At 38.7% G+C, this 16,636-nt stretch overlaps 1 protein-coding gene across 5 annotated transcripts in view; it reads right to left on the bottom strand.

Moving 5' to 3' along the window:
* Window positions 1-16,636, bottom strand: part of DPP6 (dipeptidyl peptidase like 6) — a 581,229-nt gene that overhangs the window by 97,693 nt on the left and 466,900 nt on the right. The gene's annotated exons all lie outside the window — the stretch shown is intronic.

Here is a 16,636-nt window from a genome sequence, read left to right as displayed (position 1 = left end):
GGGTACACGAGTGTGGGGGAAGACTACTCAGGCTGGGGCTTGAGAAACCTGCCTTCCAGCAGCTCATGGGTAAATTAGCTCCATGGTCCTCTTGCATCAGGAAGACAGGAGTTTTCTGTTTTACAGGACTGTCATGAGAAAGACGTCAAAGATTGTGTTCAGCCATGAAGGTGATGAAGGCAATATATCCATTGCATGAAGACAAATATGCTTCTGGCTGGCTGGGATGACCTTAGTGTCACTGAAGACTTTACAGACCTAGCCCTTGCAGAAGTATTATTATTTGGCACAGTGTGGCAAAATCAGACAAAGGCACCCCATATGCAAAAGAGCTTCCCTGTCTTTCCTAACGGGAAGAGAGAGAGAGAAAGAGAGAGAAAGAGAGAGAGAGAGAGAGACAGCATTGCACGCTGCATAGCCCAAAGATGTTGTTATCGAAACGCAAGACAGACCCAATTCTCTGGGTCCAGGAACTACGTGCTCAGGGGTGCCGCAGGTCTGACCTGCAACCAGCACACACTCAGATGGAAGGAGTCAAGCGATGCAACACGTTCCATACCCAGCTTCTCACAGCAAATGACGGTTTTGTGATATTTTACTACATTAAGTTTTAAATAATTCCACTGGAAAAACAAACAAGGCTGAATAACAGCCTGTTTCTGCCCTTCTCTCTGTAAAGCATTGCATTTTTTTTTCTTTTTTTGTCTTCACTGTTTTGTCATTCAGAGCTTTATTACACTAATCAGACTGCATGTGTTATTAGGAAACTTCAATGGAAAATATAGTGTTCTGACTTCAAACTATCTCCCATATAATTCAAAGCATCTCATAGAGAATTTAAAATTATCCTCCCAACTACAGTGCCTTGTACCCTAAAAACGTCAAGCATAATCAAGATAAAAGATTACTGAAGCAGCACACGGAACACTTCTGTGTAATATATCTTATAAATTAAGAAAAAGCTTTTGAACTTTTGTTATTCATCAAGAAAAAACTGTTTGTACGTTACTTTACATTCTAGATGAGAAAGATATTAGCTGATTTTAGAAAATATCTTGATAATGTTTCCTACTGTTCTGATTTTATGGTTTAAAGCAGTACTTCCTATCAAATGATCAGAATACTTTCAACTGCTCAGAGTATAAGATGTTTTTGTAAAGATAATTAAAAAAATAATATATGCACTTCTCTTTCACAGTATTGTATGATTGCTTTATATAGCAATTCTAGACTAGCCTAAACTGACAACAGAAGGGCTCAAGCTCTGTTTTATGCCCCTGTCTGTACAGCAGACCAAGAACAGGCCCAAAACTTCTGGCATCTTCCCTTTAGGGGTGCATATTTAAGCGAGACCTTACCCCTGGCTATATTTTCTTGCACTGTATACACCTTTTCTTGTGGACAATAGGTTCGGCATAGAGCACAACTAATACCATGGAAAATAAACCTATCCTGTGTTGGGGATAGATCCTCACTTTGACTGCCATGCCCTGTTTGGTCACAAAATCTTCAAAAGAAATGCAGAGGGAAGTGGGTACTCTGAGAGAAGTAAGGAGAATGGAAACATCCATATATAGATTGAAGAGAATGAAATTGTTAACTCTGTAGAGCTTCTCCTTTTCTAGAAGGAAATCAAGCTCTACAGAACAAGGAAGAGGAAATAGAATAGAGGAAAAGGACATTTTTAAACTTTTTTTTTTTTTTTTCGGAACGAAAGGACAACCAATGAAATATAGAGGCAAGCTGTTTAAAATGGAAAAAAGATTTTCCCTAGGTGAAAGAGCAATTAACTTGTGGAACTCCTTGCCATTGGATGTAATGGAAGACCAGAACTTCATTCTTTTTCTACTAAACATTATAATAAGGTTCAAGACACAAAATATTATCAAAGATAGTTGGAATGACAAGGAGGACTTCAGTTTTTTTTAAACTAAAACACACCAGGAGTAAAATCATGACCCCAATAAAAATTGGTGGGAATTTTGCTGTTGGCTTGATTTGGCTCAGGATGTCAGCTGAAGCTTTCAGAATAAGATATAAGCCCTTTAGCCTTAGGTGTCAATACATCAAAGACTCATCTGGGCTGGGAAGAAATCTCTACCTGGTTGCAATTTATAGCAGGACTGATTGCTGCAAACCATTTTACAATCTCATATGACACAACTAATATTAGAGAAAGAATACTAGACTGGTTGGAACGAAAGCCTGAGACAGAGCAGAGCTTTAAGTCAAACATTTAAGTATTTATCCAGCAAGATAATGGCAGACTTGTACAGCTCCCTCATCCTCCTCTCTCTCTCCTCCCTCCCTCCCTGAAAGCCAAACAGCAAAAGGCAACAGATATTCCTCAGGATGGAAAGATGTGGAAAAGCATAAATACCATTGTGTAAACTAACAACAAAATAAACTGAATTTGCTTAAAACACACAGGGACTTGAATAACACTGGCTATTGTAAGGAGGATTCATTTAAAAATCTTTTTGCAGCTGCTTAAAGGCTTCCGAAATAACGTTCTCTACCAAAATGGATCCAGAGTGATATTAAATACTTATGTTGCAGTAATTAAAATATTGATATATTTAAATTCTTTAATTTACGGAGCTTTTCAGGAATCTAATGAAAGTAATCTCCTTAAGACCACTGTAAAAGTCACAGTGGGCAGCTATCTGAAGCAGCTGAACGCTACACCTTCTCTTACAATTTTTCCATCCTTCTTCCTTCGAGCCAAAGAGGTGAAAGCACTTCTTATTTCTTCACAGAGCAACACAAGATAAATTCATAGTCATTAATCTGCATTTTTACTGCTTCTATTTATTTTCCAACTTTACACTAGAATCCAAAGTTGATGTTCTCTTTCGCCCACGGTTTCTAACATGTACCGCTTGTCAACTGAATGAGCAACATCACTCAAATTTATCCCCTCCAGGCATAAAGCTAATGCCTGGATGTTTATTACTTTAAATTACTGGCATATTGTAGAAGCATGAACTTTTCCTACATGTTAGAAGACACAGCTTTCCACACCGCAAGGTCAGCCCACAGGATTTAACTACATAACGTGGCCCTTTGCTTTGGTAGCATGGAGAGGCTGGTCAACAAGAACCGGCCTTCATGTATAGACAGGCACAAGTGGTATGCTGACACTGTTCCTAATTACAAATCAGTTCAAACTTATTTGGGTTCTGAAAAATTTGTCACACAATGGAAGACCTAGTGAGTGGGGAAATACAATTACAAATCAGCATGCTACTCTATCCTTAATAAACACAATGTATTTCATCGTCTTCTGTCATCACCTTCTTTTTTTTCCCTTCCCATGCAGAAGTCTGCTCTTTTCCTGGCAAACCAGTTTACCTGAGAGAGTATTCTAGCAGAATAAATAATAGATTCATTTTAGGACTCTGTATAACTCACAGAAATGCTTACATTTATTTTGTAGTATCAGTAAAAGTTATCCGTGTAAAGGTAAGTATCTGGAGATTTCACTGTTTATTTTACCCTTTCAACAAGTTAAAAAAAGAAAAAGAGAGGGAGGGGCACTGAAGACAAGGCTCAGTTGCTCAAACACAGGTATTTAGAACCATTTTAAACCCTTTAATGTGTCTAAAACTTCTGATAGATATCATATAGGATGTATGAGAAGCCTGTGCTGTTCTGGAATATCACCTAGAAGCAAGATATATTTAATACCATTCATCTGAGGTTCTGTAGGAACCTATGTTTCAGCCACCAAACCTCTTTTTAAATGTCACACAGGAAAAGTCTGGCAAAACCATGAGTCAAATCTGGGCAGCTGGAGCTACTTCAAACCAAAACAATCTTTATTGTGAAGACTGGGAGAGAAGAGATCCAAAAGACGCCTTATTCTGCCATGAACTGTATGTCTAAATGACCAATTTACTTGCAGGGTCACAGTTATCTTCAAGAGGATGCTTACCTGAACTCATTACTTTTCCTTCTGCAAAGGAAGAACAACAGCTACTGCAAAATCCCTTTCACTCGAATAGTAAAGAAAAGTAGTTCTTATATGTATCTTGTTCTATATATTTGCCAGCACCAGTTGGAATCTATTCTGCCTCATATTGTGCACAACTTTCTGTCGCCTTTTGCAGATACGTGGTTCCAAAGGGATGATCCAGTCTGTCGAAGACAGATGTCAAGTACGCTCAACAGAGAGATACAGGTGCCAATGAAGATGTAAAAACTGTCTAACTGCAGGGACTTCACCTTCTCCAGCACCTTTTATGGAATGCTGGGTACTTCTACGTTCAAATAAAGTCAATCAATCCAGCCCAAATAAATTAGGTATCTACCTCTTCCACCGAGTATAAACAGTGAACAGGATGGGCTGGACTCAGGCTTCCTCATGTACGTGCTTCATCATTTCCAAAAGTCCTCTGTTGCCGCTGCAGGGTGGCACAGCCCCAGGAGAAGGAATGCAGCGATGTTCAATAGCTATTGCCCCAATGCTGTTGCTCAAAGTCCTTCCTAGGTCTAAATCTTTGGGCTCTTCCAGCTAAATCCCAATCACACCAAAATGCTTAGGCAAAAGCTACCTACCTCCCTAAATAGGCCCTATGAGAATTTATGTGGGCAAATAAACATCTGAGGTAAATCTAGACTTCTGAAAGGTTAGGCAATCCTTTAATGGAGCAAGACTGCATCACTCTCTGGGGTATAAATGGGGATTTAAGTGCCTGAAACTAATTTAGGTGCAATTTAAGGGTTATACCCACTGTCTATCAATTATTTCTTCCATCACGAGTGCCTATGAACAGTCCCATAATCTAACCAAGGATGTTTTTAACTTCGCTATTACTCAGTGTAGGATACTTCTTTAAAATTTCTAATACTTTTATTCATTTATTTGGTCAATCATAGGAAGGTAAAAATGTCATGTTTGATGCTGAACTGTAAGTTAATTATATACATATTTTTGTGGTTTCTACCACACATCACATGGATCTGAAAGCCTCAGAAAAATAGAGAGAGATACTTCCCAATGTATCCAGGAAGTATCAAAGTACAACCTCTTTTTCTTATACTAAAGAATTTGTTGAGAGCCACGGTGGAACCATAGTGTGCAAATGGGTGCTTGAAATGTCAGATCGTGAACTTCCCAGTCACTTTTTTCAAGTTTCTGGAATGGCCTGAACCCATCTGCACCTGATTCCACAGATATTTTGACATAGATACTTCCACAGTTATTTCTGGGCATGATCAAACTCTTGCTGGAAATGCATATACGGAAAGATCTCTCCTTTCCCCCTCAATTTCTAGTGCTGTCCAATTCCATTTAAATACTTTGAAAATAGCCCCTCTCATGTAAGTTTTGTTTTTCCACTGCTATATAAAGCTTGGAAGCTGAAGGCTGTGAAAATGAAAAAGAGCAAAGAGAGAAAGATTCCCTGCTGTTCTGCTGAGGTTATAAGTTGAAACTTGTCCTTACGGCACAGAATTAGCATGCCCTTCCCTGTCCGTGCCACATTTTGAAATGGATATGATAATTGCATTTTACTTCGGGATATCAAGGAAACCTGACAAGTACTGCACAGAAAAAGGTCTTGACATTTTGCAATTATCATTCTTACATCAACTGCAGCAGAAAAACGTGATCAATTCAAAATCAGTTCTAAAGATTGTTGCTGATTGAGTATGCATTATTTAATGAGTATTCTGCCAATTTTTGCTTTTGAATCTCAAAAATAACAGACTTTGATGTGCAGCTAGCTTCCATCTTTTCATTCTGTTGCAAGTGTTGTTTTTAATGCATATGACATGATTAGGCCAGCTCTTATCAGTTCTTCAAATAGAGTAACAAAACTATAACACTAATTCTCATCAGTGAACTTACATAAGAGCTAGTATTTTAATTAGGCTTTTATAGTTGTTATCAAAACGTCTTTTGATAGCAGATGGAAAATGAAAGTTAGACAAAAAAAAACTTCAAAAGATTTTCATTCCTCCTCACTAAATGGTTAATTTTTAAAACTTAGGAAAGAGACATATAACAAATTATGGTGGAGAAGTGAAGTAATAAATTTCTAAATTAATGTTTTTTTTTTATAAAACCAAATTTCATCATTAAAATCACTGAGGAACACAATTTTTCCATGTGAAGCACACATTGCTGAGAATAACTTCTTGATAAATAATTGACAGAGAAGGCTACAGTTTCAATTTTTCTTACAGGGGCTTAAACTTTACTTCATTTCAGAATAAGAAAATAACTCACTCCTTACCAAGACAAGAATTTAGAGGATATAGCTATTTCTGAAGACACACAACCTATAGATACGAGTTACTTCCATTCAGCCTTATTCTGCATGCAGAATGGCAAAGGTGGCATTCAGATCAAAGTAAGGATCACACTAATATAAAACGATTCTGAAGGAAGGCAGTTTTCAACACAGAGAAGCTGAAACTACCCCAGGGGGTCAATAAAATCGGAGAATACAATAGTGCAGGTTGATGCATGTACGATCACACTGACACATGAACACATTAAAAACAGCACGCATGACTCCTCATTCGAGACGGAAAGCTTGCACGTATCTAATATTAGTAGTGTAGGAGATTAACTGCATAGAGATCAATGTAATGAAAGGGGATGAAATTGATTCTGCAAAGGAAAACAGTCAGAATTACTATAAAAAACAAATGAAAACTCTATCATATTCAGTAGCTTTGTTTACACATCTAGAAAAGAAAGTGCAGAAGAGTCACCATGCAGAGAGTTGTGCAAATCTCTTGAATTTAGCCAAGTTTCTTGGATATTTCTAACAGCGGTTGTAAAATAAATATTAATAATCTAAATATTAATAATCTTATTTATTAATAAATATTAATAATCTAATTTGTCCCAATTGCACAGGACCAACAAGGGGACAAATACAGACTGAGAAGTCAGAAGGAATAGAAGAACATCCCTTCATACCTTCAAATGAAAAAAATATTTTCTATTTATAAGGGTAGTGTCTACTGGCCCCCATGGCCCCAGAGGCATCCAACAGCGGCAGCAGGTTATGCAGCAGTTTCCAGGCTCTGCTTCTGGATCTTCCGGGATCTTCTTCTCGGATCATTAGAGAACTACTGGGACCTCTTAACCATTGGGTTGCCTGCTGCTGCTGGGTAACAATAGCCACAGGCAGCTGTGGCTTCCAGCAAAGTCTAGCACTATCCCCTTACAGGGGATATCTCCCATACGGGAAAGGGAGGTGGTGACCCATACTCAAGTGAGTGGAGCACGGGGCAAGAAAAGGGTGCAGGGGGATGTGGACAAGAGAGACCTTAAAGAGAATAAAATAGGCCTCACGGAGACCCACCTTCAACAGATACACAAAAATAAGGAAGAGCCAAGAGCACAATGTTATGGGTAAAGCTCTCATACATTTTCTGGAAAATCAGCACTGAGTGGTGAGTGCATTTCTGAAGTGCCTGTACACTAAAGCACATAGCATAAGGAATAAATAGGAGGGATTAGAGGTCTTTGTGCAGTTGCGAGACTACATTTTCGTTAATAGGGATGTCATGAGATAACTCATACAACTGGAGTGCTGCAACGGATGGATACCGGCTCTTTAGGAAGGACAGACTGGAAAGGTGAGGAGAGGGAGCTGCTTTTTATAGGAAAGGGAAGTAGGGTTTCATGGAGCTCTGCCTTGGGATGGATGATGAGCCAGCAAGAGCTTGTGGGTCAGGATTAGTGGGCAGATCAGCAGGGATGGTTTATGGGTGTCTGCTACAGACTGCCTGATCAGGAAGTAGAAATAGATGAGGCCTCCTTCAGATGAGGCCTCACATTTGCAGGCTCTTGTTCTCATGGGGGACCTCAATTGCCTCTCTATCTGCTGGAAGGACAATAGAACAGGGCACAGTAAATACAGGAGGTTTCTGGAGTATGTTGATGACAACTTCCTAACAGAGATGATTGATGAGCTGACAAGAGGAGGTGCTCTGCTGGACCTCATACTTACAAACAAGGATTGAAGGGATGTAAAGATCAGTGGCAGCCTTGGCTGCAGCAGCCATGAGATGGTGGAGTTCAGGATCCTGCAAGAATAGAACAAGGTAAAGAGCAGGATCCCAGCCCTGGACTTCAGGAAAGCAGATTGTGGCCTGTTCAGGGACCTGCTTGGGAGAATCTGATGTGATAAGGTCCTGGAGAGAAAAAAGGTCCAAGAGAGCTGGTTGATATTCAATGATTTTCTCCTCCAAACTCAGAAACAGTCCATCTCAACATGCAGGAAATGAAGCTAAGGTAGCAGGAGGCCTACACGGATGAACAAGTAACTCCTGACAAAATTCAAATATAAAAAGGAAGCATACAAGAGGTGGAAGAAGGGACAGGTGATCCAGGAGAAATGCAGAGACACTGTCCAAGCATAGAGTTACATTAGGAGAGGTAAAACCCACCTAGAGTTGAATCTAGTGAGGAACATGACAGGTAACAAGAAAGGTGAAAGGACAGCAGCTTAAAAAAAAAATGACACAAATTGAAACAGAGGAAATTCTGTCTGAACATAAGAAAACACTTTTTCCCAACTGGACACAATCCCGGGCAATCTGCTGTAGGTGATCCTGCCTCAGCGGGGGGTTGGACGAGATGATCTCTACAGGTCCGTCCCTTCCAACCTCAGCCATTCTGAGATTCTATAATAATGACTTTATGGATTTTTTAAGTAATCTGATTTACAAAAAGTATTTGTAACTGCATTGCCTGCAAGTAATATAGAATATGCCTAATACATGAATGATAGATTCTGTATAGTGCAAGTCCTTCCTAGGATCAATTAAGTTTTTTCTAAGGATACCATTCTTACTAAATCATGTTTCTGGTGTGCCTATAGCATTCAGGAACCTTTTGCCCAGGAGAAGTTAAGGTTCACTTTGGAAAGTAGGAAAGTTTACAAGACATAGTAGTTTTTAAGGTCTTTAGAGACAACCCAAAACTGGCAAAATTGATAAACAAGATAAAGTCCCATATAACGGGCTATAAGAGTGATGCCAGAATGCTATAATCCCAATACAATCCCCATTTTTTTTCCCTCTTAAATTAAGCAAGGAAGAGATTTGTGTCTTGATGCTCCAAGCCTTAAATATACTAATATTCTTCTCAAGCTTCTGCAAGTTTCTTTAGATTTTTGATATTGTGTCATTATAAATGCAGTATATTTCCGTTTATATTCTGTGAGCAGGCTATTCCATAACATACATGAGTCCTAATCTGCCAGGGTCTAGCTGAATAAGCAATTATCAAGATTCCAGATATTTTAAAGTATGTATGTTTTAAGAAAAATACCCTGTACTATTTTATGTTATTCAGAGAAGAAAAGAGGGTTTATTTGACAAAAAGAACTATATCTGCTTGGAATTCCTTGCCCTGGCTTCTAATGGGGTTATTTTAATTTATAACTGCCTTGTTACATTAAAGTATATATCAGTAAATGTACCATTTAGTATGGAACTCTGATTCTGCTTTTAAGTTCTGCTTGATGGATTAGCTTGTATTCTGTAACCTAATATCACTGATGGTTATGTAGGGCATCACTATAAATTAGATTATTTAATGTGAGATGATACAGTGTTTCATTTTAAATATTTTATTGCGTTATACAATGTCTGGCTAAGGAGAGAGCAGGGATTAGTTATCAGCATAAAGAACCAGCAACTGGGATTTGGGGTTCTTCCAGTTACACATCACGTGTTCTTGGACAGTGACCTATTCAGTATGACTTTCCTCTTTAATATAATATTTAGAAATAGCGATCGTCAACACCTATTAGGTCAACTACTCTATGCTATTTAGCTGCTGGAATAGAATTGTTCATAAAAAATTGTTTCATGATTCTGATAAATATACTTTTTGAGGAAGGTGAGACCAGCATTACAGGTGAAGAGGAATACTCCACAATCGCTTAGATCGTGCTGCTTAGTTCAGTTTGCGCTGTCCTAACAACATCTGTCACTTGAACCTATTCTCATCTATGACTGTTGCTTTTTGAAGTAAAAGGAAACAGTTTTCAAGCCACAAAATAGCAGCTTTCCAAGAACAACACTTGCAGCTTCATAAGCACGTGTTTAATGGACAGCATCTACCAACTGTGGCTTTATAAGATGCCAGAAACACTTATGCGCAGACCTAAGGAACTAATTTGCATTATTTCTAGTGGTTAGGTCTTTGAAATGAAAAAAGCCCATAATAAAAAGATATTTGTTTAGTATCCATAATCCACAATTGACATTATATTCCAATATTTTCAATTTCCATTAAAGGTTTTTTTTTTTCTATTTTCAGTGGAACTCTACTGCAGGATGCTGCACTGTCAGGAATCTTCTCCTCCTGTGCTACTGCAGTAGCATGCAAGGAAATGCAGTAGCATATAATGAACAATAACTCAGCATTTGCACTATAGTGCAAAAACATAGTGAATTGCCTTGTGACAAAGAGGGCAAACGTTCTCACCTAGCAAGTCTATCAATACTATGCCTTTCTTATAGGTATATATGCCGTTTCTTTAAGGCAGGGCACAAATGTCCACAATATTTAATGTATTAATTTTGTAAGTCCACTGCAAGGCAGGGATATAGTGCCCTGTCTATGCTGCTACCAATCCAAAAAAAACCATTAAGTGACTCGTATGAAATCACACAGGAAGTTAATCAGAGTCTGACCTGTATGTGTGATGCCCTAAACACCCCATTATCTTATATTTCTTAATTCAAATGTAAGGGTACTAACTATTTTTGGATTCATTGGGAAAATTTCTATGGCACATTATCAATTTCATTTTTTCTTTGAAAACTTTCATATCCAAAAAAACAGCAACAGTTTATTTACATTACATATGTTTTCTTTTGGTGACATTTATTGTAGCATAAATAAATGCTGCAATAAATACAGACGTGAAACAACAACACTGATGCTGCCGAAGCTTCCCTCCGATGAATGAGGATTAAACACATAAACCCACTAATGCCCAAAGAAGCGAGGAGCATGGGCAAAAACAAAAACCAGGGCACCACAGCTGCTGCAACCAAGCAGTAAAGACTCCTCTGAATGAAATAGTGATGGGGGTGAAGGGTAACAGGCAGCTGAGACAAAAGTAACCTGTCCAGGTATTCAGCTTATACGCAATATATCTCGCCGGGGGCTTCCTAGACCCTCATATTCAGACACTAGGAATGGGGATGAGGAGGAGAATATACATTACTATTCTGAAACTCTTGCTTTTCCCAAAATGGAGGAACCCTATAAAGAGCTGTTAGGTAACTCTGAAAGTTCCCCTCCATGTTTGAAGAGGGCACATTTAGTCAGCAGGAAGGAGGGAACCTTTTCTTCCTTGTAACTAGCAAGCTAACAGAGGCAGAATAATTACATACAGCAGGCTGCAGCTAAATATTGACTCAGATGTCATCACAAAAGAAAAGGTGAGAGAACAGCAGCTTAAAAAATAATGATGCAACATCTATGAAATGATACTGGAAACAAATAGACCTATAGCAGCTATACACACAGCAGATGAAAGGCCCTGCTGGATTAGAAACAACAACAGATGAATCAGTACATCCCATGAAGATGGTCCTCCTCACTTGGTATGTGTTCAGCCCTTCTGCCTGGGACTAAGCTGGCATGAGAAGCATGAGTTAGGCAGGCAAAACCCTGCTAATTAGAGGAGTCACTCCAGTTTCATTCCAGGTCTCATCATTTAACCAGCTTTTCACATCTAGACATCCTAGTTAGCAAGGCAACATGCGACAGTGTTGAAGTAATTTGATAAAAGCAAATTAAATGGACAGGTTCTCACCCTGTGCAGCAGGATCACAAATGTGCAGTTCACATTTTTATGCGCAAATGAATACCAACAGTGCGTCTAAATAGCAACAGTAATATCTGTAACAATAAGCTATTTACCAGCATTAGCATTCATTGTTTGAGGGCACCTGCAAAACCCTAACATGTTAGAGCTGATACACTTGCTCCTCCTTTTTCCTGGTATTTGCATTTTATTGAAATTGAGATTTCTTAATGAAACTTCTACACCTGCCGTGAAACATAACTTCTGTTACGTTAGAACTAATTATACACTTGATTGCTGCATAATCTACAAAAATAAAAGGCAGCTCCTGCCCCAGATGTTAGCACTTGAAATGGTTTATTCTGAGGGAACAGAGGGAAGACCCGTTTTGAGCATTCTGTGGATATGTAATAAATGCAAACGCATAAAAAGCTTTTGGCACCTAAGTACAACTCTAATCCTTTTCCTGGATGTTTTAGGTGATTTCAGTAAATAGTGGGAACAGTAAATGACTGACTGAACAGGAGAACCATTATAGCATGTTCCTCTTTACTGAGGAATAAATAATATGATCTGTGAGAGAGATTTTTTGAAGTATAACTGTTACCTATACAGTTCTGCAAAAAAAATGCTTCGTCTGGCATCTGATGTGTCACTGTTATCATTAGCATCTGTCAGGACTGCTGCAGATTCTGATTAAAAGAAGGAAAAAAAAAAAGGAAAATAGCAGCATGGCAGAAATTCTTCTGCCTTTGACACTGAAGTTTTAAAAACTCCGGTGCTTTAATCACGTCAACGCAGCCAAATATTCAACGCACATTGTTAGATTAGCTCTATTACTTGTGCCTTACTTATGACAATAGTGCCCACGTACACACACAGTTTGTCCTTAAAGTAAATATTTAAAACCTGGATGCAGTCATTTTAGGGAAACTTGGATACAAAAGCATCCTGAACACTTCAGGCGTTTTTTGCTTCTTTGAGCGCTTCAGCTGCAGATATGCGCTAGACAGCCTCCCTCCTCGACAACTCCCTGCGTTCAGTCACGCTGCCAGGAAAACCAGGAATGGAAAGCAGCGTTGTTGCTGTTCACAGTGTACTTATCTACGGGATAAATAGAGGGTTCCAACTTGTCAGACTCAGATGCTTTCGGAAGACCAGGTGTGGGGTGATATCAACCTTTGCGCAGGTTATATACCATGGAAACTTCGTGTGAGCTCTCTGCACTTGGGCAGAAATTTACTGTAAAAAATGTAAAGGTGTGAAGCACAGAAACAGTAGAATAGTCCAATAAGAAGGACTGACAGAAGTTTCTGTGATGGAATTGAAACTCCAGAAGGAGGAAGGTGGGTAGCTGATGGGCCACAGACGCCAAGATCAGAAGAAGAGGAGAAATCTGAGGAATTAAGAATTTTACGAAGATAAGCATACACAGAACAGGGCAAAGCTACAATCTCACACTCTGCTGCAGTCCTATCATGCCACCAACATCCTCAGATATCTAGAAAGTATTATACAAATTATTTGAGGGAAATACAGCCTATTCACTTAAACCCACCAAGCGCTATGCAGTTACAAGCTAAGGCTAGGGGGTTGAGATTAAGTACTAAGGGGGAGCATGGGCTGGAGCATGGGGGGAGCATGGGTGCACAGAGAAAAGGATGGATTTTTTCACTCTCTTCCACAGTAATTTACGCATACAAAAAGTGAATAAATCACAGTGCTATTCTGATTTAACAATAGTTTTCCCTCATTCTACAAAGGCATAAATGACGGTTCCTGTCATAGGACAACAGAGAGGAATGAGCCCTCTAATGAAAGCAACATTTAGGAAACATGTTCCCTCTTGTACTGAACTTAATGGCTTAATGGCTTACTGAACTTAGCTTTGTAAGACTTTTAATTTGTTATGATTTTAGCTAAAATCTGAGAATGACTAAAGTATTGTTTTGAGGTGTCAGAAGGGATTTTTCTTTTTTGTATTCTGATCTTCTGACATAGATTTTCTCAATTCCAATATCTGCTATTATTTATACAGCTCTGTTAGCATGTGTGGCAGGAAAGTAAGAAGTCAAGAACAATGCTCTGAGGAGTTCATAATCTAAAACTTGGCATATAATTCAATGAGTAAAGACAAAAGAAAATAAGATAAAGGGAAAATTGCTCCTAGGAAAGTTCCACTGTTTACTCTTAATCACCAAGAATGCAGATCACTCAGACTGTTTCTATTTCAGATTTTTTTTTTATATGGTTAGACATGCAAGAGAGAAAGAGGTCAGACATAGTGGCCAAAAGTTCTCCTAGGAAGGAGGAAAAAAAAACCTGGAAAGGAAATAAAAATTTGTCGGGCCAAATCCTCTACTCTCCTGCTCTCTGTTTTGCCACACTAGAACACATCATGAGATTTCAAGAGGAAAGCTTTTTATTTCCCAAGAACTATGATATGTTCAGGGTGATCCCATCACCTTTCTCCTCCACCTTTTGTGGGAAATGCAGTCTCAGGTAGGATCTCAGATCTTGCGCTGGAAGGGAATGCTTCCCTAGCAGTTCCCCTTGCAGCACAGGAGCTGGCACACACTCATATAACTTTGGGCATGGGTAGGGCCACTCTACAACACTCTAATGTCTACTTTAAGGTGCTATCTTCTCAGAGCTCCTTTTGCTCTGTAGCCACCTAGAAACACAACACCTAGAAACTGGCCTAGAAACATGGCCAGTTACTCCTCTCGGTCCCACTTGACATTTTTCCTCTCCCTCTCCTGCAACACAACCTACAGTCTACAGTCAGCAAATGCACATTCACACCATTAGGTTTAAGACCTTTATTTTTCTCCTCCTTTGCACTCAGTGTTGTCTCCACAGAACAAATCCACTGTTGCAAGATATTCACCAGATTCATATGGAATTCAACAGCAGCCAGAATATTTAAAGTTAATTGAAATCTGCCAGATGGCCAACAGAAGGGATATACATCAAACTTGATGCCTTATGGAATTAAAGTTATCACTGTATTCTTAATAAAAATCAGTGGAAAGTGATATCTATTATTTCAAGATTAAAGAATCAAGCTGGGAGTAAAAATAGAAGACTTTTTTTCTCCTCATTTGTACATATAATTATTGTATATATAATTTTCCAGTTTTTATATGAATATTTTTTGTTTCTGTGTAGGGTTATGAGCCTTTGGTAGGGAAAGCAATGGAGGAAGTAGACTGTTGGTCTGGTTTTTAATATGAAAAATGTTAAATTTTTCTGAGTTGAAAATTAAGCACACCCATATAGATTGGTAAAATTAATGTGAATGGATTATCAACAACATGCTTTGAGTCAAGGTACTGAAGGCAGATAAGTTTGCAGCAAAAACGTGCTGAAGAAAGGAAGATATACCTATGACGCGTAGAAAATCACTAACACAACTCAGTATTACCTTTCGATCAGCAGACCACAACTTTCACTTTACATTGTAAAGCTCAGTTTGTTGGACTTAAGATATAAAAGCTAGCTAACAGTAAAGACAAAATATGCCCTTCTCTTTTTGCTTTCTTTTGCCATATCCTAAAGGCAGTCTCCAGTTGTTGAGCATTATGTGCTAGCAACTGACTGGACATCATCAACTGACCAGAAACCCAAGGAAGAGAAGACAGAGCTCTTTGCAACTGAATATAATGGAAAGAGTGTGCTCGGCATCACACCCGAATCTCTTGTGAGTCAGTACAAACCGCTCAGGAGTGGGGTGGCAGACTAAGGAATTTGAAGTGGCACACACAAAAGTTGAAAGCAGGACATGTGTGTGTGTGCAGGGAGAAAAAATGAGCTTCTAAGAAGTCATATGGCATAAACGCAAAGGGCACTGTTTCACCATTCCTGTCAGATTTGAGACGGATAATAGTCTCAAATCGGATTTTTCCAAAGAGCAGAGGAGAGACCTCTCTGTCCCTGTTACCTTTCCTCCAACCTGATTTACAAACTGGCAATGGTAATGTATTCTGTTGCAGTTTCTTGAATCACAGACTTCGAAAACTATCTAGTTAATGGCCCAGATCCAAAATCCCCAAGAGAGTGTTGCTTGGAAAGCGACATGAGAAACATGCAAGATTTTCTTGGCCACTTTTAAAGCTCAATTTTTGGTATAGAAACTCCACAAAAAAGTTGCCCTTTTTTATGTTCTTGTTCCAACAGAAAGAGATTATTTGTCATGCGCAAAAATTTAATATTGGTTTTGCACCAGGAAATGAAGCCAGGGGATTTGGCCAGGACATCGTTACTCTAAAAATGCACAAATCTATTATGGTGGCGGCCAAGAGAAAAAACACTGGAGATTTCAGGACTGTTGCATCATGAAAGGCTATATGAAACACAATGAATCCCTTTTTTTTATTTTTTAAAGCATGCTCTGAAAACTCTCTGTAAGACACATCTACTTTTGTCCATTTTGCCAACAAGTACGGGGCAAATTCAGAACAAATCAGTTCTAGACAGCAGCATTCTCCACATGAATCTGCTAATATAAAAAAAACCCTCTTGTCTCAAAGTTGGAAGTCTGAAGACTCCTTTGTGAACCAATAACATACTAACTAGATCATACTCTTTGTTCTAAGTTTGTTCTATGTCCAGCACTGGGAGAAGCAGATGCATGCCTCAGATAGCTATTTATAAAGTCTTCTTTTTCTATGCTTTTAGATGCAATTATTTTGCAGTAAATTTATATATTTGACAATGTTATAAATAAATGACATGATAAAACAACCCCCATAAAGATGCAAGAGCTAAAAATTTCCTTTTTTTTCTGAAGCATAAAGCCACTTGCAGGGACTAGCATGGATGGAGATAATTAATAC

The sequence above is a fragment of the Struthio camelus genome, chromosome 2 (assembly GCF_040807025.1).
Source record: "Struthio camelus isolate bStrCam1 chromosome 2, bStrCam1.hap1, whole genome shotgun sequence".
NCBI lineage: Eukaryota > Metazoa > Chordata > Aves > Struthioniformes > Struthionidae > Struthio > Struthio camelus.
This window is presented reverse-complemented; position numbering and strand designations above follow the sequence as displayed.